The sequence below is a fragment of the Rattus norvegicus genome, chromosome 1 (genome assembly GCF_021556685.1).
Source record: "Rattus norvegicus strain SHRSP/BbbUtx chromosome 1, alternate assembly SHRSP_T2T, whole genome shotgun sequence".
NCBI lineage: Eukaryota > Metazoa > Chordata > Mammalia > Rodentia > Muridae > Rattus > Rattus norvegicus.
In genome coordinates, this window is record NC_141534.1 from 182,211,824 (window position 1) to 182,237,136 (window position 25,313).

Here is a 25,313-nt window from a genome sequence, read left to right on the forward strand (position 1 = left end):
TGTGACTATCTTACAGGCTAGGAAGAGCTGACTGGATATGCTGAATGGGCATGGATATATATATATATATATATATATATATATATATATATATATACATACATATATATATATATTCAATTTTTAAAGTCAAAACACAAAACAATTGATTTCATCTTGGCACTTGGAGATACATATAATTATACTTAAATTCTCTCATGAAAGCAATGAAGATGTGGTTAGGTCTCAACCTCCTAGAGGCCCAAAGAAGCATCCAGAATTCCTGTGTCTGGGATTCAGGCTTAAGAAGTTACTAAGTTCTGAGGACATAGCTTCTCCATGAATTGAGGTGTCACCGTCTGAGTCTCTAAGGGAAGCTAGTTCATCTTATTAGTGGCAAATCTATTCCTAATGAGAGGGGTTTGCAGGATGATAGAGGGTCACATGTTCATTGGGCAGAAATATGATGTGAGGCTAGTTGGAAAATTGGAGCCAGCCCTAAATATTTCTTACTTTCAACTCTATCGTGGAGGAGGTAGCTTGCTTTAAAATATGTTGACTATATCTTCTAATTAAACACTAAAACTACTTTTTAATATATATTCAAAATGGTACAATAATTGCTAAATTATGCAGATTTTTATGGTGGGCCTGAAATAAGACTATTTTTTTAAATTGGCACCTTTTGCTGATTCGAAGATGTTAATCACCGGGACCCTAATAGGCCTATCAGACTTCTCTAATGTACTCAAATAAAATGAGCAAAATCATTAAATGTCCAAATATTGATTTAAAGTGCTCTAGTTGGTAATGAAATTTGGCTCTCTCCTTGAGACAAGGCACAGTGGCTGTGTGCTTTAATTTCAAGAAACAGCTGTATGGTGAAGAAGGCAGAGGTGAGAGAGGGAGAGGCACAGGGTTGGGGAGATTGTCATGACCTTAAGAAATATTATACACTGACCTCACAACTGGAATGGAACCATTGATCTCAACAGACAGAAATAGTCGAAGGTTTGTTAACTTGGTACAAAAAAAGTAAATATGTTGTCACATGTAAGCCCAGAGAGAGTGCCTTCTAAATGGAATGAGAACATGTCACATGACCAACTCCAGGCTCCAGGTCCTTGTACTCAAAGGATAGCATGAAATAAAATTCAAAATAAATGTTCATCACAGGTGGAGTAACTCCATACCCAATCACCTGTAATTAATCTCTAATGGTTGCCATAGTAAATTACCTCAAAGACTCTAGCTTTGACACAAATACATATTTTCAGACTTTAGAACGGAACTGTAAAGTCAGAATGTCACCAGTACCATGCATTTCCAGAGGTGCAGTGGTAAAGTTGATTTGTTCCACTCTTCTAATGGGGGTTGCAGGCTTTCTGGGTTTGTAGACACAAAACTCTAGTCTTAACTTTTGCTTCTCCTCCGAGTGTGTGAATCTTCTTACATCAATATATCTTATGAAGTCAGTTTTTACTGCCATGAGGGTCCACCTACATGAGTCAGGAGGATCTCGAGATCATGAACAACACCTACAAAGGATGTTTTCCCCAACAAGGAAAGAGTCAAAGGTTCTTGGAATTACAACACGGCCCTGTTTTTTCAGTCACTAGACTGTTATTTCTCATGTGAACCTTGTATACACCTTTAAGGAGTAGGAAGATAAACCATAAGATGTTTTGTAAGTGCTGAGGTTGGGCATAAGCTCAGGTCAGGGTTCAGGAAAGATTGCATTTAAGACAAGCAGAGATGATACACAAGGGAGAGGGGGTGGTCATCTGGGAAATGATAGCAAATGAGGAAGAGCAGAGTGAGGGGGACACTCATAACAGAGCTCAAAGCCATACAAACGTTGAGCAAATCTTGAGGTTTAAGTAGAAGGCATAATTTTTGTTTCATCTGACACAGGTCACAGTTTGCATTTTAAGTGCACGGGGAAGCATGGAAATTAGCAGAAGCTGGCTGAGAGCCTGCTGTCACCTATGTAATCTGGACCAGGATGGTGGCAATCTCTATACGATGAAAAGGAGCTTGATCACTAATACAAACAACACGGAACTTGCTACAGACCTGAGTTTCAACCCTTTTTCCATCCCACTGTATTCAGGAGTAAGCAAGTAGCCAGAGGATTATGTTGAACAGAAGAGCTTTAGGGAGGAATATAGATGCCCCTGACCATGGCCCTCTGGCAGACAGTATTGTCCTTATTTAAAACGCACCTGACTTAGACTGATGTCTGGTGTTGCTACAGCCCGACTCCTTCCTCTGCCTCATTGGCACAGGCTTCAACCAGTCATTTGAGGTCTTTGTTATTTCTTTGGAGTACTCATATGCTTGAGGGGTCCTAGCATGCTCCCCTGGCCCTGCCTCCAGCTTCCTGCTCTAAGTTTCATATTAATATCACCGATACGTCATCGGTGAGAGATTGGAGGGGATGGGGACATGCAGGTCAGCTGAGACTAGATCACAAGTCCAACTCCTCCCACCTTGATTTTCCTATTAACACACTCAGCTTGAGCACCAAGTCCAGGAAAGGGACAGAAAGGGCAAAGGTCATGGGGCACATGTCTAAATGACAGAGTAGAAAGTAAATTAAGACATTTTTGTTGAGGTGGGGACTGAGGTGAGTGGAGTATGGGTATATGAAATGGTGTGTATAGTTTGACAAAAATATTTCAGTCAAGATACAAGTTTGAATGTGAAGAACCCATAAATCAGAAGTGTAACAGAATAAAACAATGTGCAAAATGACAAAAAATATTTACCATGAATTTTAAATTAAGTAGCACTTGTAATTTGTGTTTTGGTAGAATGTTATTTTATAATAACTGTAATAACCACCCAGTAATAATCAGGATCTGAAATACAAAATCAAATCAGCAAAGGAAACAGGTAGGAAAATCTACTATGTCCTCAGTTCCTACCTAAGATTAGAAAGAATCAAGATACTGAACAGTGATGAAATTTTTTCAACAAATGTAGACAAATTATAACCTGAAACTAATTTCCAATGGAATAAAAGTAATAGAATTCTTTCATATTAGTAAGCAAAAAAGATCCTACTGGAAACACAAGTGTAGATCCCATAGGCACATCGGTTTTGATTACATCAAGTCACCTGTCTGGAGGACAGAGTAGCCAGCAAGGTCCACTGGACCCACATCCTGAGTTGAATCATGAATCCAATAGTTATAGAGATCAAAGATCTCCAGGAGTGTTGGAAAGTTGAATTTGGAAAAACCTGAACACTCTGGCTTGCCATCCTAAGAGATTAAGTTCAAGTGAATTGAAACTCAGAGGCCAGAGAGGCAGGCAGAAAGATGGGAGCCTATCAGCCCATCTGCAGAGGGAGACGGACCCAAGCTCAGCCATAGATGCTCATTTCCCATATCCGTAAAGTAAAATTTCACATCTAGAGGAGGCACATAATTATCAAATTATTCAATCTAGAACAATGTTTGTGAGCAGAAGATAAAGACATAAAAGCAATAAATATAGTTAACTCTGGTGGCATGAAACAATATTAAAATATCAGAAGCAAATGGGAGTTCAAATTTGCAAAACAACAACAACAACAACAACAACAACAACAACAACAACAACTTTGAGCTGTCGATCTCAGGCTGCTCCTCACAGACAAGATACTGGATTAGCAACATGGTCAATGCAGCCAAAGAAATGGCATTTGGAATTTAAAAAGATGACATAGTAAAGGAGTGGGAGAGAAAAAAATAATATTTCTAGGAAAATAGAAAGCAATATTAACAAAATTGGAGAAAGAACGAAAGTCTCCAGTCCACTTTATTCTACTTGGGGTGATATGTGTATATTCTCTGTCCTTTCCCAGAATAAGCTGCTCCTTGTTGGCGTCCAGATGAGCAACAACCCCTCACAATAGCTATAATCATTACAAAACTTCCAGAACTATGCTTGTTCTTACAGTGATGTATAAGCGGTGAATGAGATTATTATGTATTGTGTCATGTGCCCCAGGAGTTGGTACATAACGGATGTTTAGTGCACAGCTATTGAGCTGTTGAGACATGCCCCGCCCCCCTGCAGCCATGACACTCATAGGGGAAGCAGCCTGCACATCCCCACTTTCTTTTCCCTTGATGGCTGTTTCCCAAGACTCCTCCTCAGTGTTGCACCTTACTTGCTACTTCTCCTTAGTCTGAAGCTGGAAATATATTAATGAGATTCAGGTAACAGCCCACATGTTCCTAGTGGCAAGAAGCCCTGTCCTCCTCTGGCCTTCTACCTCATTTGTATCTTCCTAAGGTGTATTTACTAAGTGGCAGGTTGAGGAGCAGGGACAGTCATGAGCCTAGACTCCTCATGACTCCTCTTCCCCTTTTACTGTGCTCTCACAGGGCTCGGGCTCTCCCCTCTCTTACCTTTAAGATGAACTGAAAAAATGGGGCTAGGGGAAAGTCCCAGTATGTCAAGTGCCCGCTGGGCAAACATGAGAACACGAGTTACGATCCCCAGGACCTACATAAAAACACTGGACAAGATGGTGTGCATCTGTAACTTTCATGTTTGGGATGGGGATGGAGACAGGGATTCTTGAAGCTCATTTGGCAGTCTTTCCAGCCACATCTGTGAGGTTCTGGTTCAGTGAGATGGCCTATGTCAAATAATTAGAAAATCCAGCAGATGCTTTATGTGACCTCTGGCCTCTGTGTTAATATTCCACACCCAAAACAATCTACAGGAAAGAATAGTTGCAGAAACTCTTCTCTTGGGTGAGAGGGAGAGGAGGTGGAAGGAGGAAGGGAGGGAAGGAGGGAAAGAGGGAGAGAGGGAGGGAGGAAAGGAGGGAGAAAGGGAGGGAGGGAGGGAGGGAAGGAGGGAGACAGCATGTGAGCACAGTGAAAGGGTGGGAGGGAGGGCACTGACAGTCTTCAGCACTGGTAGGGCTGGGATGTATAGTGCTGTCCTCTGCCACCACACTGGGATGCCTACTGTTGCCACATGCCTAAGTCACTTTGACCTAAATCTGGAAACTAGGTTGTTGTTTTGTTCTTTATTTCTGAACCCTTTTTGTTCATTTGTTTCTCAGTTTGGGGTTTTGGAAACAAAGCATTATTTCAGAGGTCTTGTGGGGCCATTCAGGGTCTCAAACAAGAAGGCACTCGGCTACAAGCTTCTTTCCCTGTAAGATCTCTCAAAGCAGCTGCAGGCCACCCTGGATGGGAAGGGGATGACTGTAGCCATTGTCTTCTGAGTGTCCATTCTCTGGTCATTAACCTCTTTCTATGAGGTGCCTCATGAAGTCAGACACAGGTCATTCCAAACACGTTACTTCCTCATATTCCACAACCTACCAAATCCTGTCAGTTGCTTCTTTTAGAGACCTCTCACAGCTCTGTCTGCATTTCCCTCCTTGTACCACTATTACTGTTCACAGGAAAATTGGTCATGGTGACTCCCCTGTTAAGACCCTTGTCTTTACCCTTTATCTCCATCTGTGCACAATCCCAACAAGCCAGTTTAAAGAACAAATGAGATCATTCGTTTCTTCATTACTCCATCCTATCTCACTTTGGTTTGATTTGTATTTCATGAATGACAGTGTGCTGACATCTTTCAGGGCTTCATAAACCAGCTGACTACCTGTATGTCTTCTTTGAAAGTGTCTTTTTCAGTCCTTTGCTCCTTTTTAGTAGATATTAGAGCTTTTTGTTTTATGGTTGTTTATCTTTTATTTTAGAGTTGTAACTATGGGATGGAGACTATATATACACTATATATACATTATACACACACACACACACACACACATATATATATATATATAGTATGTATATACACTATGTATATACACAAAAATACATATATACACTATACTATATATATGTAGTGTATATATGTATATATATAGTGTGTGTTTGTTTTTTATGTATGTATTTCTCATGCTCTTGGTGGATTATCTTTTCATTATGTGTACTGTTTTCTTTGTTTTGCACAAAGAAGAAAGATGCAAACGAAGAACCAAAGAAAAATGAGTTGGCAAGGATGTTGGCGAACTCTTGTACACTTTTGGTGAAAATGCAAAATGTCGCAGCTGCTAAGGAAGGCAGGATGGAAGCTCCTCAGGACAGTAAGAATAGAATGACTCTGCACTTGGCCATTTCTGCCTCTTGTGATATATACAGAAGAATTTAGAGCAGAGACAGGGGCAGGCATTTACATACCCAAGTCTCTAAGATTGTTATTCAACATACTGAAATACATAGAAGTCATATTTATCATTACATGAACAGGTGAACAAAACGTACTGGGCACACATGTCAAAATGTCAGAACTGCTACAGCAAAGCATCTTCAGCTGCATAATTGACAGACAATGGAAATTCGTTGCTTACAATTCTGGTGGTAGGAACCCATGCTCAGGGCACCGGCAAAGCTGGTGTACAGGGAGAGCTGTACTTCAAAGCTGTTGGCTTCCAGCTGCATCCTCTCATGGTAAAAAGAAGAAATCCTCTTAGTAGAACTCTTTCTGAAAGAGGTTTGAGGCAGAGTCTAACTATGTAGCCCAGGCTATACATGTGTTCATAAGCTTCCAACATCAGCCTCAGGAGTGCTGGTGGCCCTCAGCCTCTGAGACGGTTTTGACTAGACAGGCCACAATGCGCTGAATCTCCTGAACTCACTCATCCTGTGTAACTGCAATGCTATGCACCTTAACCAGAATTCTCTGCTTCCCAGGATCCCCCTCTACCAGACTTTAAAAACAGAGCCGACTATTTTAGGGAAGGGTTTCTCAAACTTCTCCCACTCATCTCCCCTCTCACCCCAGAAATTTTCACATGACCCTGAATATCCAGGAAATAAAATAGGTATACAAATCAAACATTTTCTGATAATAAGAATTGAATTTAAGACAATTTTCTAGCATACATATAATTTTACTATTTATTAAAGACAAAGGCAAATTTGCATACTAATGAGATCGATGTGCTTGTTTATTTTTACATAAATAATTAAATCTTCACTGAATACATGATATTTCAGGATGTCTATAGAGTATCTTCAATATTTTCTAGAGTTGATCCATATTCTGATTTTAGAATCATTGATGCTATGAATGCCACCTGGCACAAACATGTTGCATGAAAGCATCAGAAATGTATTTGGGGTCATTTCAGGAATCCTTGGAAATTCTGTCCTAATCCCAAATTCTAATTAAATCAAATTAAAAATCTAATGATTTTTAAAATAAAAATTAAGAGAACAATTTAAATGGTAACTTGTATGTATTTGTATACATGTTCTCGTGTATGTTGATGTGCATATGTATGCACAGATGTTAATATCAGTTGTCTTCCTCGACTGCTTTGCACCTCATTTTGGAGGCTGTCTCTCATTGAACCAGAGCTCAGGACTGGGCAGCCTGAGTAGCTCCTGGGCCCCCAGAGATCCTCCATTCCGCCTTTCCAGCTCTGCGATTACAGGAGCCCTCATGCCTGGTCCTTTTGTTCGCTACAAGGAAACGAACTCAGATCTTCATGCTTCGGTGGCATTTACTAAGACATTCCCTCAGGCTCTCCGAAGGTGATTTTAAAAGTTAGACATTCTGATACAGTTCAGCCTGCAGGTGTACTAGTCAGATCCATACTGAGGAACGACAGTAGGAAAATATGAATTTTTTGCTTTTTGACTCGGAAGCATTTTGTTTCTGTAAGAGCAGAAAACACGGTAGTAGTAAGATTGCTGGTTTTCACCACATACCTTGGACTCTGAACTGAGATGTGTTATCTCCCATCGGCGCTGCCCGAGTAGTGTCATGCGCAGTGCGAAGTGTTTCAGAAGGGAGGCTGCAGCGACATCTCTGGTGCTCCACTGCCAGGCACGCCGCAAACTCCTTGAATTATAACACATTTGATTTTCTAACTGACTTTGGTTATTGGGTATATTTTACCTTTACTGTTGCTAAAGGTTTCATGGCCCCCATGTTTAGTCACATGACTTCACATGCCAGGTTAAGAAGCTGGAGACCTATGAAGTATTCTTCCTTCTAAGGCTATTCCATTTTACTTAGCAAAATTTATTCCTATTGCTGCATATTGCAGGATTATTTTCTTTTATACACACACACACACACACACACACACACACACACACACACACACTTTATATATACATGCACCATTTTCTTTACCCATTCATCTACTGGAGGGCATTTGTACCTTTTGGTCAGGGAGCGTAATGTTGCTGTGAAGAAGGGGATGATGCTAATATTTGTTCAAGATTTCACTTCTCTTGGGCACAAACCACAAAGAAGAGCTTTGGGGTCATGAGAAACACTCTCTTTACTTTTCTGTAGACCTTATGGATTGTTCCCACAACAATGTTCCATCAGCGATGTTTCCTCATGGTTATATTTAACAACTGGCTCACGGAATTCCTGAAAACGTCAGGCAGCACCACAGGCCAGGGCAGGCCAATCTGACACCAGTGATCTGGGGGCAATGCTGTCATACACGGTTGCACCCCTGTAGTCCTTCCCAAGCCTGGCTCAACTGCCACATGCTTTGCACACCTTCCATGACCCACCTGTCACCTAGCCTAGACTATCCTCTCTTCTCTGGCCTGTCCCTGCTTCCCCCGTGTTCGCCTCTCATGACTCATGCTCTGGTTTAGATGTTTGTTTTTCTGTCTTTCACTCTCAACACACTGTGACCTTATTAGCTCAAGCATACACATTTTTGGCCTGGTGCCCAGAACAGATTAGGGCCTTTAGTATATGTTTGCTGAATGGCTCCAACACATTTGCCTCCTGGTTATGTCTGAGAGGAAAACCAAGCAGGCAGCCTCATGCTCAGATCCCACAGCGGCTCCTCAGGCCGTGGTCAAACATGGTCTGCACCCTGAAGAAGCAGCAGTTCATAAGAACGAGGTTAAGGCAGAGTTGTATCTCAAGCAGTGTCTCTGTCTGAGAAGTGGCCAGGATTCCACAGAGAGCCAGAGGCTCAGACATCATAGAAGAATAGGGTGAGCCTCCATCTTAAGTAAGAAGTAAATGGTTCCCAGGAGTTCTGGGCTCACCCTGGGAGTTTTGTCCATTCTAGGAGGTGGGAGATACTCTGAACTTACTCTAAAGATTCTCATCTACTACACCTATGTGGCTAAGACCTTCAGAGTATGCTGCTGTGAAGAAGGGGATGGAATGAATGGAACTGGACTCTGATCTTGGTAAGGTCCTACCTCCCAATTCCTTCTGCTGGCCGTGGCTGTTCATAGCATCAGCAAGAAAGGACGAGGCAGAGCTGTGGTTCGGAGCTTTCCCATTGGATGAGTAGATTTCCTCCTCCAGACATCTCCTGGACCACTTAAACATCTTGCACATTGTCTTTAACTCTCATCTGTGAATGTGTATGCCATACCTGTCTTAGTGCTGGCTTTGTGTCTGTGTGAGAACACCACCTCCCAACCAGCTCGCAAAATGAAGTCCCATGTGACAGAGAGACAATGCTTCCTCAATGTAGGATCCTTGGCTGGCCTTGAATATCTTTCTTTATATCAGTGGACTTTGGAAATCCAAAAGAGCATGTTATTCCATTTCAACTTTGGCTTGAGAATTGTTAAGGAATCACTTCTTGTCTGAGCCTCTTAAATTTTGTCTCATTTCCATTTCTTTTTTGAATCTCTATCCAGTTTCTCTCTCTTTCTTCCTCCAAATTTGATTAAGAAAACAATAACAATACAACTCCTGATGGGTTATTTCTCCGCCAGTGAAATGAGTCAATTCAAACCAGATTAGATTATATTAAAGGAAGGTTTATTGGGAAGCTGCTCTCTGGCGGGCAAGTTCCCTGGCCCAAGGACCTAGGCAGGAAGTCAGCATGGGAAGGTGGGGGGTAGGGGAGGGAGAGAAACAGAAGGAAAGGGCACACATGCAGAGAAAGGGGGAGGGGGAAAAGGGGAGGGGAGAAAGAGGAGGAGAGGGGGAGATCAAAATGTTTGGATTATATAGGGAAGAGTCAGTGGGAGAAGAGCTGCCCAGAACCCAGGCTGGAAAGTTCAAAGTTGGGGTTAGGTATGCCAGGTAGGGACTGAGGGATGCTGGGAGAACTTGGTGGCCAGGTCAGATTTGCTTTGGTAGGTAAAATATACATCTCAGTCCCTTTCCCTATAGTCCAAACCAAACAAGTCCCCACAAAAATGAAACTTCTTTCCTTGAACAGGCACTGCTGTGTATCACCAACCATTGGTTCATTGCTGCTTCCGCTATGCATCACGTACCAAACACCACCCTTGTGAATGTGGGTTCTCCTCTCATGGTCTGCTCAGCTTCCTGCCACTCCACCACCAGTAAGTCCTGAGCATCTCAGCTCATCCAGGTGTGGATTAGCCATGTTAGAGTTCTGTATTTACTACATTTAATCCTCAATGTTAGATTCTGCTATCCCTGTTTTACCAAGTAGGGAAATATGACCCAGACATACAAATTGTTCATCTTCATAATTCTGGAAAATAGAAAGCAGGACTCCAAAATGAAACAGCAGCAGCAGCAACAACAGCGAAAACAACAAAAACAGGTTTAACTTATTCTAAAGTCTTCACTCTTCGTATTTCAATAAATATACACACATGTACACACCCACACACACTCACACACCCTCACATGCGCTCACACATGTACACCCCTACACTCACATGTTCACACAATCACATGCAAATGCACACTCAAGCACACACACTACGCACAGTCACATGTGTGCATGCTTGCATACACGCATAATCACTGAATGAAGAACCATGTGAAAACATCCTCTTTCCTAAGTGGCTGTTGGTCCTTTTTGCCAATGGGCCCTGTCAGAGGAGAGCCCGTCACTGTGGAGTAGTTATTATGCACATTACAGTCCCATATTTCTGAGTTTGCTTCACTAAAAGGAGGCACCAGAAAGCCAGCCTTGTTTTCTCTTGTCTTGTGGACCCCACACAGTGACTGGCATTAAGTAAATACCCAGTGATTTATGTGATTGGCACACTGGGACTGGAAACCACTGAGAAAGAAAGTATCCCCTTGTCCTGAGGTACTGACCTCTGTCCTCTTCCATTGCAAGTCAAGACCTGCCCCAGGCAGCTAACATTCTTCAAGCAGTTAATTATCATGATAAATGCCCACCCCTACCCTGCTGAGCCTTGCATCTGCTGATGGCATATTGTTGAATTAGAAAGCATAACTAATTAAAGGTGACCTCACACCAGGCTGCTGGGTCTCCTGTGTCAGGACTAACCACAAAACTGGCCTTCAGTACATTTCTTCCTTCCCTTGCAGAGCTCTCTCTCCTTTCTCCTCTCTCTCTCTCTCTCTCTCTCTCTCTCTCTCTCTCTCTCTCTCTCTCTCTCCTCTCTCTCTCTGGGTGTGTGTTAATTTCAACGCTCTCCCTGCATCAGCGAGCAGATGAAACCCTCAGCCAGCTTTCATCTTTCAGAAAAATGAATAGTGCAGAGAGAACATTATCAAATGAGCTGTTGAAGAAGTCAGTGAATATGTCATTGGGTGTGACTGCTCTGTGAATGAATTTAGATTTATCTCTGTTATCCTCCTGCTTCCCCCTCAGCCCCCCCTTGCTGGGAGGCCGTGGGGCAGGCCTGTGTGCCAGGAATCCTGACCCACAGCTGTCTGTCTTGGCTGACAGGTCCAGCAGTGGCCTCTGAGCATGCTCAGGAATTTGTTTTGTTAACGTTGTGAACAATGCTGGACAGCCTTATTAAATGCCCCACACCGGCTGCCTGCATTTCTCTTGTGGATTTTATTTCTAGGAGCCACATGTGCCTCGGGGACATCAGTAAGTACGCAGGATGGGGGCGAGCACACTCTTACTCCAGAATGATCCTGTGCTGCCAGGAGCTGCTGAATGATAGTGGTAACACCAGATGTAGAAAGCCATTTTCTTTTCTTTTCACATTGCTACATTGTTACATTAAAATTGAACTTTCCTTCTTGGGTCATTCATTCATTCACTAACCCCCTGGCCCAGTCATTCATTCATCTATTCACCAAATATTTACAGAACACTTGCTCCTGGGAGGCAGATCTCAGTGAGTTGGAGTTCATCCTAACCTACATTGCAAGTTCCAGGCCGGCCAGGGCTACATGGTGAGAGCTTGTGTCAAGATAGGTAAGTAAAGGAAGACGAGGGTGAGCACAGTAAAAGTATTCAGGTGTCTGAAGGAAAAAGGATAAACACAAAAAGGGGAGAAAATAAAAGAAAATGGGCATCTGAGACGAGAGACACAATAGAGGAAAGGGAGGTGACACACTTCTAAGACAAAGAATGCAGGAAACCCCGTCAACTGCAGAACCTGCTTTCTAAACATGAGGGTGGATTGAGTTATGTGGGAAATATGGGAAATCTTTGAGAGTGACAGAACTTTTCTTGACTCTTGATGAGCTTAGTTACCTCTGGGGGGTTGGGTATCCCCAAATTCAATAGTTACCAAAGCCTTCCCTATCCAGTCAGTGGGTTCTTTGGATCTTGCCTTGAGATTTGAAGAGTACTGTTCACAGGTCACAGAGGAAGAGTTTTAGAACTCCTTTATTATAGGGACTTAGAGAGGAAGAGAGGAAGAGAGGATGTGTGTGTGTGTGTGTGTGTGTGTGTGTGTGTGTGTGTGTGTGTCTGGAGTGAGTCACTGTCCAGCTGCTAGTCTGCAGGCTTTTATGTGGCTCACCGTGAGATGTGGGGAGGGAGATGAGCTAGTCAGTCCAATTGTATCTGACTGTAAGGTATGCAGTGCTTCCTGTTGGTAAAAAGTCAAGAGTGGCTTTCAGGCAGGGTTAGAGAGGATGGAGAACCAGGAGCCAGCTCCCTTCTGGCACTCCTGGCCTTCAAAAGGTCATTCTTAGAATTTATGCTTTGGGGTCCTTGCCATGCCTGACCAGTTCCTGTCTTCTGCTTTCACCTACAGGCTGTTGGAAAGTTATCCCTGAAGACCCTCATTGCGGTCTCAGAGTGTACGGATAGGAAATGGTCTAAAAGCTACAGGGTTTTCAGGATGGAGGGAACTGAGGCGGTGTACTACACTGGGTAGCCACAGGCTGGCAGCCGTGCCACCATCAATAAAAGGAGAGTCCTTGGTTCACCTCCACCCATGATGCCTTTTGGAATAAAGTCTCAGGAGTGCAGTTCCTTCAAAATGACTCTGGGATAACAAACCCTGAGATCTTTGAAATGCACACAGGAAATCAAGGGGACCAGGTGACACCAGGAAAAGCTGTGGACTCATTTGTTTATTTACCAACTATTAAGCACCTGCTTTGTGAAAACGCTTCCCAGGAAATCTGCTGACCTGAGTTACACAAGCTTTGGATGTCCCAGTGGGAATGGGAGCACAGGAGTTTGGGTGCCGATGATGATGACTTCACAAAATGGGGAGGAGTGGGTCAGAGAGACTAGTTCAGAGCCCATTGTAATTTAGCCAGGGCTTGGCTGTAGCCAGTGTGAACGCACATACCCACACCAGAGAGGTAGGTGAGAATGAAGCAGAGAAAGAGCACAGAGACAAAGCCAGTAACAGGGTTAGCAGAACTCAGTGATACTATTGAGAAAGGGGAAAAAAAAAGAAAAAAAAAAAAAAAACAAGGATTTCGTTAGCATTCAGTAGTATAAGAGATAAAAAGGAATATCCAATTAACACACCATATAATTGCTTGCAGACATTCTTTTTTATTTAAAGATGAAATAGGAAGAGTTCTAATCAAAACTAGGGTCACAGCCTACATATTAAATGAAAGAAATTGATTGGGTTTTTATTATGCCCTGACTACTGCCAATGTGCCTGGATCACAGATTGCCATAAATTTATACTTATAAACTACTAATTGCCCAAGTCATAATGGTAACAATGGGATAATGAAATCACTCTGATCAAGCTGAAGCCAAATTCTGCTTGACAACATGGGGACTGTGTGAGGGGGCGGGAGGCAAGCAAGAAGGACGCTCCCCTTCGACAAACACCAGCAGGGAAGCACAAAGACCTCTGAGGTCCCGAGTCCTGTGCTAAGGCTGGGGGCTTCCTTTCCAATAAATCACTTAAGAAGGAGGGCGTTTACGTTTTTAATATAAGCACTTGTATCCTTTATTTGTCTTGAAAAACTAATGACTGACTTAATCACATTTGATTAAAGGAGATGTGTTGATGTAGTCATGTGTTTCTGATTGCATTAGGCTTGATTGAAAGTGGCAGGGAGAGTATGTAAGAGTCTAACTGGCCCCTATATCTTGTCACTGGGGCTTGGCAGGCAGGGTATGGCAGAATCCTGAGGGAATCACTGTGGTGAACAATGTCATCTTTCAACTAGGGGGAGGGAGTCTGGGGTAGTAATCTGCAAAGTAAAATCAGGGTTTCTGTATCAGGGTTGATGAAGGACTCGAAATGGATTCTCCCACACTTCCACTTTTAGAGGATTAAAAATATTAATAGAAGGGGAAAGGGGCAAGCATGCATACAGATAGCCTCTTTCTAGAAATATGGATACTGAATGACAAGTTCAGGAGCTTTAATTTTCCCCCATTAACATGCACAAGAAGCCAAGTGTTTACATTTAAGAGTTAATAGTTAAGTCCAATTTTCAAAATGAATTTATTGAAAAATTTGCCTTTTTCTAAAGGTCAACATTGATACAAAACCAAAAATAGACTCTTAAGCCCTGCTATAACAGTGTCTGAATGTGTAGATTGTAGGTGTTTTAAGTGAGTTCATGAGACCATGGACTCAACCAACTATACCCTGGACACAGCAGGACGGGCTTCCCACAGTTTTTCTTCAGTTTAGATCTTTCTTGGAGAGATAACTTCCACCTAAGGTCATAGCATCTCACCAGGATGAATGAAGGGACCTCCAGTTTATCTGTATCCCCTCAAAATATGTTTTCTAGTGAATCTGAAAAAACACTAGACATTTTCAAGGTCTGCCATGCCATGCCAGGGTATCAGTGGTGAACTTGATAAAACATAGATTTTACTTATTTCTTTAGTGTTTGTGTATGTGTATGTGGCATGGGTTGTGCACTCACATGTGAGTATGGAGACTAAAGGACAGCCTGAGTGTCATTCCTCAGGAGCTATCTGCCTTGTCTTTTTCAGACATTTTTGTTCATTGGCTTGGAGCTTATCAAGTAACCTAGGCTGTGTGGCCAGCAGAGCCACCTGTCTTCCTCTCTCACACTGGGACTACAAGTGTGCCCCTGTACCCGGGGCCCCTGGGGTTCAAACTCAGGTCTTCATACTTGTGTGGCAAGCACTGTACCAACTGAACTATCTCCTTAGCCTCAAAATTTAGATTTCTTGGTGTTCCCATCCGAGTCTTCCACTAAACAAGTCTACAATGAACACCAAGAATTTGTGTTTTTGACACGTCCCCTATGACAGGGGTGTCAGAGCTGAGGTTGGGGAACATCATGCCGGGGGAGTATTTCTCATTTGTTAATAAGACCATATTTCACACAGATGTTCAAAACTCTTCAGCATTTCCCACAGGTTTATTGAGTATCTAGTCTTTATAATTTTGGTCACTTCTGAAAAGTAGGCAGGGGTTGGGGCACAAATAAGTAGTTAAGAGACAAGCACATCCAACAGACAGCCAATATCTCAGCCTGTCGATCCAAAGGTTTCTATCACTGAGTCCTGAATGACTTTCCTAATGAACGTTTTATGTGCACTTAATAAAATAATCACACATGATACATAAAGAAATTGGACAGCATAGGGATACAAAGAGGACAAGAGTGCGTTTTCTGGCACAAGCAAACATCAGTAAATCTGTCCTGACCTGTCCTGGGCAGCACTTGGCAAGCATCCTGGGCGATTTTCCACATGCAAATGTGAGCTTTTCTTTGTGACAACTGTGCAATAATTTTCTATGAAAAATAAGTTAAAGAAATCATCTATATTACTTTTAAACATGTAATTCATATGCCTTTTCTGGTGTAGCTGAGTTTTCGACGTGAATTTTGAAATTTGTAACTCTCCGAATTCAACTTGAATTCTGGACTGCTCTCTGCTCTGATCTTTTTGACCGTGAGCAACTGCATCAACATTGAATCCAGTCTAACTCGCTCGTCCATGATTGGTTGACAGCACTGCTTTGGGCCTGTGAGGGTGCAGGGCAGTTTGACTAGAATGCATGGCAGAGTGGAACTGTTCCTCATGTAGGAAGCAAAAGAGCAGAAGAGAGATAGCACTGCTCCTTTGGGGACACAACCTCAGCAACACCATGACCTCTCCTGTGCTACTCCCAAGTTTCTTATAGCTCCTAATACTGTGACTTGAGATTAAGCCTTTCCCACAGGAACCAATTTCAGGACATTAAAACCTCAGCCTGTAGTACAGGTGTCCACAAGCCTCACTCTCCTCTTTATCCCATTCCCTCACCCTACGTTGGAAACGGTCCTTCAAGGGCTCAACTTCACCTCATGAGGCCACATGCAGCCAGATGTATTCTCAGGTGGGTTTCTGCTATTTGGAGAAGGGAAAAAAAAAGAATGCTGTGTGAAGTGTTAGTATTACAATTTGGAGTGTATAGTGCTGGGCCAAGTGCATAGAGGTGAGGATCCTGGGTTTATTTTCTAATCCAGGTTTTGTTGCTCGGTAGCAATCCTCGTCATGGAAATTATGCCCTCAAGAAGCTGTTAGGGAGCAAGGCATGGTGGTTCACACCTACAGCCCCGAACCTGATTGTTGGGTGACCATTGAATAAGTCCTGTCCTCTCTGGAACTTTCTGCTCTCCTCGCCTCTCATTTGCTCACCCTTCCCTCTGTACTACAAAGAAGTTAAACTTGACTGACTTCCTCACCAAAGTCCCCCTCTTTCCTTTTGGGTCCTCTATGTTCTAACATCCTCTGACGAGAGTTTACAGAGGTGAAGGATGAGCTACCACAGAAGGAAAGGGGAGCTGGCAAAACACCAGAAAGAGGGGCTACCAAGAAAAGGGAATGGGGGAGGTAAAAATTAAGGGAGAAATGAGGAAACAGAACAACAAATAAACAAAACCAGAGCCTCTCCTGACTGCTGAAAGGGGCTCCTGGCAGCATAGCCACAGGGAAGATAGACAGACACATTTCTGCTCAGCTATTTTCACACTTACATACAATGAAGGCGAAGCCATAGTTAGCATTTTTAGTAGCTTCAAGCTAATTTAAACTTCATCGTTCTGTTTGACTAGCATTAAAATATCATATAGATTTTTCTCCAGTGGGTTTGTACATCACCGCATAATTGGCACCCTCAATACCTGCTATTACTCTCTCCCGCACAATAGAAGTGGTCAGAAAGTTCAGGGGAAAAAAACCTCCCTTCCGCATCTATTTGATTTCACAACACAGGATGAATGTGAGACAGGGATCTGGTTTTAAATAAATTATTAGCACCATATAATTTCTTGTCATATAATCGAGGGTACATTTCATGTGGAGGAAAAAAAAAAGAGGAGAAAATAATTTGCAAATAGATTTCAGCACGAAAACATGTGAGAATAATACCTCAAACAGAACTTCCAGCAATGAAAGATGCTTCGTAAAACATGGGTTTTCTTCCTCTGCTCATTTTGACATTTTTTTTAAAGAAAAAAAAAAAAGACGTTTAGGTTAGAGGTAGCTTGTCTTTATTCTGGTTACTACTGCTTTTTTTTTTTTTTTTGCATTTGGGGACTCTATCACGTGTTCATTTCAGTGTCCTTTTACCTTTGGTGAACTGGGGACACTCAGAGGGAGCCAGACCCCTTTTGCTGCTCCTTTATGTTTGGACACTCTGCTGTCTAGCTTCCACGACAGACCACCTTAGTCCGTACCATCACTGCTTTCAGTCGGGGCTCAGGACTTGAACCCCAAATTTAGCATCTGCACTCTGAGTGAGCACGAGTAAGTCATTTACCCTCCGTTCCCACTGGACCACTAGTCCGTGAAGAAGTGAGATAACATGCCTGACGTCGGTGACGTCGCCGAGAGCAAAGGGCTTTGGGAGTCTCAGCGGGGTGTCGACAATGCAGTGGCTGCTGAAGAAAGTCCAGCCTCGTCCATACAAGGACACCATGTGTTCTCTGGCTCACAGATACCTTTTTGCTCTGTGCCATCTGATAGTAAGTGGAACTCTGCCCCATAAACTGTGTGCTGACGGAGCTCTTGCCTGTATAAGACAGAAAAGCTTGGAGGGAAGGTCTGCAGACTGGAGACCTAGAAGAAGCTTCTAGTTGCTCATGCATTTAGTTCTTTACCCTAACCCATCTCTTCTGAGTCTGTAGCGGCTTCATCCTCCAAGCGCTTGCAGCTAATGAATTATGCAGCACACCTAAAAACAAACAAAGACACACAGTGGCATCTTTAAATGGCTTCATATATACAGTTTTAACCAAATGTTGATAAATAAGCCACTCATTCCTGTTAATTTTAGACAGAGTTATTTAGATGAAGCAACGCTGAGGAAAAGTCTAACAAATGACCTCCCAGCAGAAGCTACTCAGGACCTCATGACAACCTTCACCCCATCTTTCTTGCTTGGTTACCAGAGGCCTTGCCAGTGTCCTTTTACAAACCAGGCTCGGCTTGCTCCAACCTACAGGCTTTCAGTGGGCCATTTTCTAAACTCTGAACTCAAGCACATCACTGTTTTATTTCAGATTCTCCTTCTGTCCTGATGACATCACAGAGCATAGTATCACACACTGTACTCATCAAATTAAGAGCCGATTCTGACCAAGACGTCTCTCCCTCCATCCGCCCGCCATCTTGCTTACTGCCCACGACTCGCTGTTCTTAGCTCTCTGTTGCCCATGCCACTCGAGATTGGAAAAACCCTTTTCTCTGCTTCCTCTGGATGTTTTCCATTCTTTACTTTGTAAGTCAAATGTCTCCCTTTCAGGGTACTCTGTCATGACTTAAAAGCCATCTGTCCCTGCCAGCACAGCATGTGGGATGGACATCTGTATTAGAACTCAGTCCACCATAACCTGTCGACTTTCTCCCCCTGTGGCTTTTATAGAGTATCTGTCCTAGTAGACAATGCATTTGATACCTAAGGTTCATACCCTCATTTAGTTTTCTCCATACCTGTGAGACAGGCATTTTGGTACCACTTTATAGGCAGGGTGGGGGTTAGTGGGTGATGTGTTATTAAATGTCCTGGCATGGGCTGTGGTAAGCCAGTTCAACATTCTCATCTCCTTGTGTTCAAATTCAACCATCTTTCTTTCCTCTTGGTACTCTCGGTACTTGCCAATTACACTTATTATTTATCCCTTATCAATGACTCTTATATTTTCCTCATCATTTATCCCCAAACATTTCTCCAATAGCTTCTAGCTCCTTTGCTCCCATCTCAATTCTCACCCTAACTCCTTTCCTCCTCCCCAGCTTCCTCTCCTCTTCACTCTCCTCCTCTCTTCTCCCTTCCTGGGTTACTTTTCCTAGTCTAGTAGTATTCCTTTAGGAAATGCCAGAGCTTTCTTGCTCTATGCTTGGTCTCTACCAGCCTCCATTTCTTAGGCTGTGCCTATTTCCTGGTCCATTGCTCTCAGTCTAATACCTAATTCCAACAAATACAGCCTAAGTCCCCAAGGTGAAATACATAGTCCAGTTTCTGGCCAGGTTTCTGCTGGCTTCTGAGGGTGGCAAACCAACAGCTACCTTAGAAGTGATTTGCTTCTAATATCTTGTCTGAGAAAAGACTCACTTCCATAGTTTAAGTTTCTTGTCCCACGGTATTTGGAATAAATTCTATAGAGCCATAACGTGACTTTTCAGGGGGATGTGTTGATTATGTGATTGCAAACAATTTTGCTCATTTAACTGTTCATTAACATAAAAAGATGAAAAATTCTTAGAACATATTTTGCATAGATTTCGAACTTAAAGAATTTAATCAAAAGTAAATATAACCTTGAAAATTAAGCAATTAAATATTAGAGAATTAAAGACTACACTGGTGTGATTAATAATTGTGGGTATTTTGTTTTTTTTCTCTTGTAGGGGAAGGTCCTTAGTGATTAAAACCTGGTATGATCATCAGGGACATAAGTAGAAGCAACTCGGTCCTCAGCATCCAATGGGAGGGGCAGAGACAAAGCATCTTGTCCTGTGAGTGTGTCTGGTAGATGTTTGCAGACAGAATTAGTGATGGGAGATCATCCCCATGAGAAGCGAGAGAAAATTCAGCTGCCAGGAAGTAAAGAAAGGAACTTCCTAAGTATCTGGAAAGCACAATGACTTTAGCTCTAGACCCCATGACTCTGCTTCATATCACCATAATCCCCATAAGGCTTCACTTATGTCTAATACATCTTTGTAACTCCAAACCTAACCTAACACAAAAACATGGCATAACATATGTTCCATAAATATTTGCTGAATGAATAATGTTTCACGCTTTTTTGAATGTTTATTATTTTAGGCTTGTCTAAGGGATGTATACGTGTAGACATATACACACATAATATATATAATATATATTATACAATATCGAATATTATAGATACGTATATTTATTTACATATTATCATATCTTTACAAGATTGATACACTTATCCTTTCCATTTAAGAGGAAGAAACTGAGACACGGACTTTAAATGATTTATTCAAGACCACCTAGGTAGTTAGGGATCTAGAAAGTATTTGAGGCCATAGAGATTGGTTTTAATACTTAGGCTATTGGAGAATCCTAGGAGCACTATATATGGGCACTGTATGAACCATGCCAGGAAAGGCGAGCAGAACACCAGCAATCATGCTTTGGAGAGGTGTAATTCCTCTGGAGGGACTACCTTGCTTAGGGTTAGGAAAAAATAGCTTAATCTTCTTTAGTCTTATTAGTGACCTGATGTCCTCTGTAGTAGTATTCCTCTGGAGAAAGCTGAGAGTTGGGAAGATGGAGAACATGAGACAAGACACAAAGCCAATAAACTAGAGTCAGTTCCTCCTGTCATCTTTCTGTTACTTTAAAAAACTGTAGTTCCTGGAATGTTGTGGTTTGAAAGATGTCACCCCTCTCTGCTCCCAGACCCCGTGGGAGAGAGACCTCATCGCCTGGTCAGGTGGGCACTCCTGAGGCTGCAGAGCGGAAGAGACCACCAACACTGCCCACCCCTGCCCACATCCCTGGCCTAAGAGGAAACTGTATACGGCCTCTGGGTTCCCGTGGGGGAGGGCCCAGGAGCGGCAGGACCCCTGCGCCTGAGACACCGCCAGAACCTGAAGGGACAGACTGGATAAACAGTTCTCTGTACCCAAATCCCGTGGGAGGGAGAGCTAAATCTACAGAGAGGCAGACACGCCTGGGAAACCAGAAGAGACTGCACTCTGCACACATCTCTGACGCCAGAGGAAAACACCAAACTCCATCTGGAACCCTGGTGCACGGAGGCTCCCGGAAAGGGCGGCGCAGATCTTCCTGGTTGCTGCCGCCGAGGAGAGCTCGTAGGCAGCACCCCACGAAAAAACTTGAGCCTCGGGACCATAGGTAAGACCAACTTTTCTGCTGCAAGTGACCTGCCTGGTGAACACCAGACACAGGCCCACAGGAACAGCTGAAGACCTGTAGATAGGAAAAACTACATGCCCAAAAGCAGAACACTCTGTCCCCATAACTGGCTGAAAGAAAACAGGAAAACAGGTCTACAGCATTCCTGACACACAGGCTTATAGGACAGTCTAGCCACTGTCAGAAATAGCAGAACAAAGTAACACTAGAGATAATCTGATGGCGAGAGGCAAGCCCAGGAACCCAAGCAACAGAAACCAAGACTACATGGCATCATCGGAGCCCAATTCTCCCACCAAAGCAAACACGGAATATCCAAACACACCAGAAAAGCAAGATCTAGTTTCAAAATCATATTTGATCATGATGCTGGAGGACTTCAAGAAGGACGTGAAGAACTCCCTTAGAGAACAAGTAGAAGACTACAGAGAGGAATCACAAAAATCCCTGAAAGAATTCCAGGAAATCATAAATAAACAAGTAGAAGCCCATAGAGAGGAGTCACAAAAATCCCTGAAAGAATTCCAGGAAAACACAATCAAACAGTTGAAGGAATTAAAAATGGAAATAGAAGCAATCAAGAAAGAACACATGGAAACAACCCCGGATATAGAAAACCAAAAGAAGAGACAAGGAGCTGTAGATACGAGTTTCACCAACAGAATACAAGAGATGGAAGCGAGAATCTCAGGAGCAGAAGATTCCATAGAAATCATTGACTCAACTGTCAAAGATAATGTAAAGCGGAAAAAGCTACTGGTCCAAAACATACAGGAAATCCAGGACTCAATGAGAAGATCAAACCTAAGGATAATAGGTATAGAAGAGAGTGAAGACTCCCAGCTCAAAGGACCAGTAAATATCTTCAACAAAATCATAGAAGAAAACTTCCCTAACCTAAAAAAAGAGATACCCATAGGCATACAAGAAGCCTACAGAACTCCAAATAGATTGGACCAGAAAAGAAACACCTCCCGTCACATAATAGTCAAAACACCAAACGCACAAAATAAAGAAAGAATATTAAGAGCAGTAAGGGAAAAAGGTCAAGTAACATATAAAGGCAGACCTATCAGAATCACACCAGATTTTTCGTGAGAAACTATGAAGGCCAGAAGATCCTGGACAGATGTCATACAGACCCTAAGAGAACACAAATGCCAGCCCAGGTTACTGCATCCTGCAAAACTCTCAATTAACATAGATGGAGAAACCAAGATATTCCATAACAAAACCAAATTTACACAATATCTTTCTACAAATCCAGCACTACAAAGGATAATAAATGGTAAAGCCCAACATAAGGAGGCAAGCTATACCCTAGAAGAAGCAAGAAACTAATCGTCTTGGCAACAAAACAAAGAGAATGAAAGCACACAAACATAACCTCACATCCAAATATGAATATAACAGGAAGCAATAATCACTATTCCTTAATATCTCTCAACATCAATGGCCTCTACTCCCCAATAAAAAGACATAGAAAACAAATTGCATACGCAACGAGGACCCTGCATTCTGCTGCCTACAGGAAACACACCTCAGAGACAAAGACAGACACTACCTCAGAGTGAAAGGCTGGAAAACAACTTTCCAAGCAAATGGTCAGAAGAAGCAAGCTGGAGTAGCCATTCTAATATCAAATAAAATCAATTTCCAACTAAAATTCATCAAAAAAGATAAGGAAGGACACTTCATATTCATCAAAGGAAAAATCCACCAAGATGAACTCTCAATCCTAAATATCTATGCCCCAAATACAAGGGCACCTACATACATAAAAGAAACCTTACTAAAGCTCAAAACACACATTGCACCTCACACAATAATAGTAGGAGACTTCAACACCCCACTTTCATCAATGGACAGATCATGGAAACAGAAATTAAACAGAGACGTAGACAGACTAAGAGAAGTCATGAGCCAAATGGACTTAACAGATATTTATAGAACATTCTATCCTAAAGCAAAAGGTTATACCTCCTTCTCAGCTCCTCATGGTACTTTCTCCAAAATTGACCATATAATTGGTCAAAAAATGGGCCTCAACAGGTACAGAAAGATAGAAATAATCCCATGCGTGCTATCGGACCACCACGGCCTAAAACTGGTCTTCAATAACAATAAGGGAAGAATGCCCACATATACATGGAAATTGAACAATGCTCTACTCAATGATAACCTGGTCAAGGAAGAAATAACGAAAGAAATTAAAGACTTTTTAGAATTTAATGAAAATGAAGATACAACATACCCAAACTTATGGGACACATTGAAAGCTGTGCTAAGAGGAAAACTCATAGTACTGAGTGCCTGCAGAAAGAAACAGGAAAGAGCATATGTCAGCAGCTTGACAGCACACCTAAAAGCTCTAGAACAAAAAGAAGCAAATACACCCAGGAGGAGTAGAAGGCAGGAACTCAGAGCTGAAATCAACCAAGTAGAAACAAAAAGGACCATAGAAAGAATCAACAGAACCAAAAGTTGGTTCTTTGAGAAAATCAACAAGATAGATAAACCCTTAGCCAGACTAACGAGAGGACACAGAGAGTGTATCCAAATTAACAAAATCGGAAATGAAAAGGGAGATATAACTACAGATTCAGAGGAAATTCAAAAAATCATCAGATCTTACTACAAAAGCCTATATTCAACAAAACTTGAAAATCTGCAGGAAATGGACAATTTCCTAGACAGATACCAGGTACCAAAGTTAAATCAGGAACAGATAAACCAGTTAAACAACCCCATAACTCCTAAGGAGAGAGAAGCAGTCATTAAAGGTCTCCCAACAAAAAAGAGCCCAGGTCCAGACAGGTTTAGTGCAGAATTCTATCAGACCTTCATAGAAGACCTCGTACCAATATTATCCAAACTATTCCACAAAATTGAAACAGATGGAGCACTACCAGATTCCTTCTATGAAGCCACAATTACTCTTATACCTAAACCACACAAAGACACAACAAAGAAAGAGAACTTCAGACCAATTTCCCTTATGAATATCGATGCAAAAATACTCAATAAAATTCTGGCAAACCGAATCCAAGAGCACATCAAAACAATCATCCACCATGATCAAGTAGGCTTCATCCCAGGCATGCAGGGATGGTTTAATATACGGAAAACCATCAACGTGATCCATTATATAAACAAACTGAAAGAACAAAACCACATGATCATTTCATTAGATGCTGAGAAAGCATTTGACAAAATTCAACACCCCTTCATGATAAAAGTCCTGGAAAGAATAGGAATTCAAGGCCCATACCTAAACAGAGTAAAAGCCATATACAGCAAACCAGTTGCTAACATTAAACTAAATGGAGAGAAACTTGAAGCAATCCCACTAAAATCAGGGACTAGACAAGGCTGCCCACTCTCTCCCTACTTATTCAATATAGTTCTTGAAGTTCTAGCCAGAGCAATCAGACAACAAAAGGAGGTCAAGGGGATACAGATCGGAAAAGAAGAAGTCAAAATATCACTATTTGCAGATGATATGATAGTATATTTAAGTGATCCCAAAAGTTCCACCAGAGAACTACTAAAGCTGATAAACAACTTCAGCAAAGTGGCTGGGTATAAAATTAACTCAAATAAATCAGTAGCCTTCCTCTACACAAAAGAGAAACAAGCCGAGAAAGAAATTAGGGAAACGACACCCTTCATAATAGACCCAAATAATATAAAGTACCTCGGTGTGACTTTAACCAAGCAAGTAAAAGATTTGTACAATAAGAACTTCAAGACTCTGAAGAAAGAAATTGAAGAGGACCCCAGAAGATGGAAAGATCTCCCATGCACATGGATTGGCAGGATTAATATAGTAAAAATGGCCAT

The 25,313-nt window shown here is 42.2% G+C and overlaps 1 long non-coding RNA gene across 2 annotated transcripts; it reads left to right on the forward strand.

Moving 5' to 3' along the window:
- The first annotated feature begins 8,783 nt into the window (after positions 1 to 8,783).
- LOC134484912 (uncharacterized) lies at positions 8,784 to 14,144 on the forward strand. Of its 2 annotated transcripts, XR_015655329.1 has the most exons (5): positions 9,062 to 9,185; positions 10,178 to 10,304; positions 11,763 to 11,788; positions 12,014 to 12,121; positions 12,912 to 14,144. It is a non-coding gene; the product is annotated as an uncharacterized LOC134484912 (long non-coding RNA). The 2 variants fall into 2 exon arrangements; XR_015655330.1 differs by lacking the exon at positions 11,763 to 11,788 and having other exon boundaries at positions 8,784 to 9,185; positions 12,912 to 14,043.
- The last annotated feature ends 11,169 nt before the right edge of the window (positions 14,145 to 25,313 follow it).